This window comes from Gymnoscopelus microlampas (genome assembly GCF_963454915.1).
Source record: "Gymnoscopelus microlampas genome assembly, chromosome: 8".
NCBI lineage: Eukaryota > Metazoa > Chordata > Actinopteri > Myctophiformes > Myctophidae > Gymnoscopelus > Gymnoscopelus microlampas.
In genome coordinates, this window is record NC_139945.1 from 12,040,561 (window position 1) to 12,046,083 (window position 5,523).

Below are 5,523 nucleotides of genomic sequence, written 5' to 3' on the forward strand. Positions count from 1 at the left end.
AAAACTAGACAAAAATGCCTACATCTAAAGCAAGTTCTGCTTAATACAAGCAATGAATACTTTGTTATTTAAGAAAGATATGCTTAAATGTGGTATTTTTGTTCTCTTTATTAAGCCGATTCTGAGGATTTTTTCCTTAAATCTGAGAATAATAATAAGCCCCAAAACTCTTACAATAAGAAGCAATTCCTTCAAAATAATAGAATGAAAAGTCTTAAATTAAGACACCAGAAGCATTCTTATTTTCAGCATTTATTTTCTTTTATAAAGCAGCTCAGGCCCACATGCTATAAAATAGTGGTTCTCAAAGTGGGGTCCACGCAGGGACCCCCAGGAGTCCATGAAAGGATTTGAGGAGGTCCTGCTGAACATTTGTTGACATAGCCTCAATGTCAGTTTTACTACTTTAACCCATGATATAATTTTAACAACCCAAATTGTGTATGGGGAGGCCCAGCGGCACAGATTATTTTCAGAGGGGGGTCCAAAGCCAAATATTAATTTGGGGATCCTGGACTGGAATAAGTTTGAGAACCACTGCAAAGTTGGGCAGGGGGAGGACTTCACACTTTACACAGCAGACACTCAAGTCTGGACACTCAACTGGAAACATTCAATTCTAAAAACCATCCAGCGTGACAATACAATGTATATATAAAGTGCTTTGAGGGAGAGGCATAACTGATCCTTACTTCACAGGGTCCATCAGTTGAAGAATAATTGTTACCAAGACGTCTTGGCGGTAATAAAGCAGTACCAAGCTCTGTTGGTGACTAACCTGAGTAATCAACTAACCGTATTACAGCAACATCAAGGAACTGAACTGGTGGCGTTTGGTCTTTTTCTATGAGTCATGTTCCACTTGGGGTATGTGAGGTGAACGGCGTAATCACTCGCCATGAGATACATCATGCTGGCATAGGTGTCCTCTTTTGGGGGGAGCACGGTGGCGCAGTTGGTAGTGCTGTCGCCTCACAGCTAGAAGGTCCTGGGTTCGATTCCCGCAGTTGATGCTGTGGGCGTGTCCTCTCCTCCGAGTCATCAGTGCCCACCCCCTAGGTGGGGTTGGCGAAGGGGCCTTTCTGTGTGGAGTTTGCATGTTCTCCCCGTGTCTCCTAGGGTAGGTACCCTCACAAAAACATGTAGTAATCCTGGTCACAATACTGCCTCCCCCTGGATAAAAAAGGTGTCATCTTTTGGGAAGGTCAATACAGGCATGGCTCCAATGGCATGTGCAGATGGTTTCACAGACGGCAGGGCTGAGTGGAGTGGTCTTGCCTGAAGAAAGGTGTTGGGGTCTTCTGCAGACTGACACAAACACAAACAGAAAAAACAAAAAAATATCACAAAAAATGTATGCGTTGCATTCTGAATCTTATAGTCAAATATGAAAATTGCCATATATGCACATTTCTTACCTCAAGGATGTGAGCAGAGCATGTATGTCCTAACTTCATGTGGTGGAGACATGTCAGGCGGGCTGCAAAGTTAAAAACATTAATTTACAGCAGCCAGTTATTTAAACAAGCGTATACTTTCATGAGATACTCCGTCAGAAACAGTAATTACTGTACCTTTGTCCAGCTGCTTAAGGTCCCACAGCGGATCACTTTGGGTACAAAGTAGGAGTTCCGTCAATCGAGGATTCGTCAGAGTTCATCCTATGACACAGACAGATAAAGAGAGAGAGCAGGTCAGTTCACATTCCTCCAACGAGGATCTACCGGTGTTCATCCATAACTAGAGAGAGATCACAGAGACAACATTTTTGTGCCATCAGGATACAAAAAAATCACAAACACATAACATAAATACAAAATACATACAAACTGGAAAAGGCCACCAGTCATGATTCAAGAGGCATCACATTACATTGTATGCACAGAACTGAGATGGGGCCTGTTTGTTCAGGAGTCCTATAGGGACAAATGATCTTGAAGCCCTAGCCTGCAACATTGGCACTGTGTACCGTCGTCCTGATGGTAAAAGGTGGTATTGACTGTATAACGGGTGCGTTCTATCCCAAGCAATAGCTCTCCCCTTCCTAAGCACCCGGGTCTCATACATTGCTGCTATACTCTCATGTCGTACCCCAGCTATCTTGCTGGATACATTGATGATTTTATGGAGTTTGTTCTTATTAACCAATGATAGTGAGCCATACCAGGAAACAAAACAGAAAGTCAGTGCACTCTCCACGAAGGATCGATGGAAGAGCACCATTACACTTTTTTGCACATTATACTGTCTCAGTCTGTGCATAAAATGCAGCCTCTGCTGACCTTTCTTATAGATGGCATTAGTGTAGGAATTCCATGTCAGCTTGGAATCAATCGTTGTACCCAAATACTTGTATTCGTCAACAGTCGCCACCCCATCCCCATCAATAACTATTTGCTGGTGTGCATCATGAGCACTAGTCCTACAATAAAATATACTTAGTGTTCTTAATATTCAACTGACTGAAGGAAGCACATGCAGGCCTACTTCAAAGGAATACATTTGCTTACATGTTCCAGTTCTCTGAAGCAGGGGTCAATGAGTCAATGAAGGCCCATCTGGGTTGTTATTCAAGGTCCAAGACCTGGGAAACATCCTTCTTGTTGGGTCTGGTCTTAGGCTCTCAGTTGACTCTGCCAGACTGCCAGAAAACATAACAAAAATAAACAATTACAATTTAAAAGTGTAACCTGGCATTACGTTTCTAATAGCAGAAACTGAAGTGTGTCAGATGTTTGTCATTTGTCTGCCAGGTATCAGTGGTGTGTTAACATGAGTAGTAGCTTACTCACTTAGCTCCACTGGCTGCATATCTGTCCTGCAACATTGTAGTGCTCTATGAGGTAAGGGATAAAAGGATAGTATACATTAGAAACAATGTTTGGTAATGTCTAGACGCCAATTAGAAATAACTAAGTAATAGTAAAAAAAGGAATTAAACAAATAACCACTGGCAACCACTGGCATAAATGAGGCTAGACAAGACAGTAGCAAAGGGCCTTGCAGTCAAGACAAACAGCCAAATATACAAACAACATAAGCCACAATCTATAATACAAATTACTACTACTACTAATAATAATAGTCTGTTTTCAACCTGGTGTCCCTATTTTGGACAACATTCTCAATAATGGCCAGCCTACACCCTCACAACGTGCCACTGTCTAACCCTACCGCATTAATTGTTGGTACAATGATAATTCGGGACCCCCAGGGGTCCTCGAGGGAGATCCAGGGGGTACCGAGCTAAATGATGGATAGTTAGGAACCAAATTGACCCTTATGGCTTATGGTTAAATTAACATAGATTTTACAATATAAATTGGGGTCCCGGAGATAGAAATGCCATTAAATAGGGGTCCGTAGCCTAATGCATGTCAAACTGGGGGTCCTTGAAATTAAAAGAATCACTGCTAGAGACGTAAAAATCTTCTCTTATGGGACTCCCTAGCTGGCATATCTTTTCAAATGGGGGTCCGCGGGCTTGTGAAAATAGCAGATCTACAAGCTCACAATCGCGAGGCGTTATGATGTGAGCTTGTAGATCTTCTATTTTCACAATGTGCGCCTATTTCTTAGGTAATATTTGACAATGTGGCCAATGTTTGACCATGTTTTGTAGTATTGTTTGTTGTGTGTCCATTTATATTTTAGAGCAGTGGTTTTCAACCTTTTTCGCATCAAGGACCCCCAAATTGACAAATATTAGCCCTGGGACCCCCATTTGAAAATATATGCCAGGGACTCAACCATTTAGATTTTTTAGGGGGTCCCAATCTACACTGTATCACCATCATCAGTGTTCATTTAACTCTGAGAGTGTACAAATGGAACCAAATGGACCCTAACGGGTCCATTTGGTTCCATTTGTACACTCAGAGTTACAGACATATAAGGGTCAATTTGGTTGCTAACTATTCATTTGCCTGGGGACCCCCTGGAACCCCCTCAAGGACCACTGGTGGTCCCCGGACCACTGGTTGAAAGCCCCTGTTTTAGAGGGATTAAAAAGGTCTTATAAGTTCTTAAGTTGTCTCTTTATAAATGTGCAGATACCCTGTATAGTGTATGCACTTACACTGTATGTTGGTTTGTTTACTGTTGAGTGAGAAAAACATTAAGATAATCTTCTTGGGACCCCCAGTTTGGTAACCACTGCCCTAGGCCAGTTTAGCTTTTCTAACCCACAGGGGTGCAACATTTAATTGAATACATTTTTTATAAATAATATTCTTATAAAAGCGATTTTCTGAACATCTACAAGATCACAAAGCATGTTGTCAGCTTGTAGATGAACATTTTTTAAACATTTTTTAAACAACACAGTTGTATGACAAACATAAAATATGGCTAAAGTAAAGTAGTAAATAGATGCTTTAAACCAGAGGTCTTCAACGTTTTCCAAAGACCCCTAGCTGAGAGAGAGATGGAGCAGGGACCCCCTCTATATTGTATAAAATTGTATTTCAGATTAAACTTTTTTTTCAACTTGGTCTGCTCTTTTTACCCCCTCTAGACCAAACCTTTTTGCCAAAAATAGCCGATCTACAAGCTCACTGTGAGCTTGTAGATCTGCTATTTTTCTAGATCTGCTATTTTTGGTTACCCTCAGAAAAGGGATGCTAGGGTTCAAGTGGTTAATGTAAAAAATAAATATATAACACACACACAGATTTGGCGGCCCCTGGGTAGTAACTCTGAGGACCCCCTGTTGAAGACCCCTGCTTTAAACATCACTTGGATACAATAATATTGTAATTGTGTGTAAATACGTTTGTACCGAACACTAGTTTCAACATGGCGGAGTCCAGCGGGCCGTGTCTCTGGGGTAAACAAAGAAGGACGAGAGTCCCTCGCTAACTTCGCTAAATAAATCGATGACATAAACTTAAGCAACAAAAGTATGAGGAATATGACAAAAGACAACGTTTGCTAAATATATAGTATATACAGTGAACGTTAACTTACCTTAGCATAACAACTCTGAATGAATGAACGGAGCAGACTAGAGCTGCAGAAAAACAACAAGACCGTTCTTCTCTTCCTGTTTCTTACGCGCGCTTCTCCAGTGATCAACTGCGCATGTGTAGTGCGGTCAGTGTTGCCAGATTCTGTGAGAGAAACAAGCAACCAGGTCTAGGAAAACCAGCCCAAAACCAGCCCAAAAGAAGCGACTATGGGCAACATGAGCACTTTAACACATACATCAGCTATTTGAAAATAGCAGATCTACAAGCTCACAACGCGTCGCGATGCGACGCGTTGTGAGCTTGTAGATCGGCTATTTTCAAATAAAATCTTGCAGGGAAATTATAATGAGCAGATCTGGCAACCCTGAGTGCGGTTCTAGTTTTGGGCGGATACGGAAACGGTGCATGGTATACGCCCCGTATACCATTCAAAGCCCTTTGAATTGTATACAGGATACAGTCATAGAGTTAGGAGGATGCAGTAGACAGACCCTACATCTGATTGGACTGAACAGGAGCGAGGCTTTCCCCATTGATTATAATGAAAATTCAG

General features: G+C 41.6%; 1 long non-coding RNA gene across 1 annotated transcript; it reads right to left on the reverse strand.

Annotated features, from left to right (window-relative positions):
- Nucleotides 1–870: 870 nt before the first annotated feature.
- Nucleotides 871–5,047, reverse strand: LOC311050989. Its single transcript, XR_014601350.1, has 6 exons — nucleotides 4,969–5,047; nucleotides 2,793–2,836; nucleotides 2,511–2,641; nucleotides 1,575–1,661; nucleotides 1,419–1,480; nucleotides 871–1,308 (listed from the first exon to the last, which is right to left on the reverse strand). It is a non-coding gene; the product is annotated as an uncharacterized lncRNA (long non-coding RNA).
- Nucleotides 5,048–5,523: the final 476 nt, after the last annotated feature.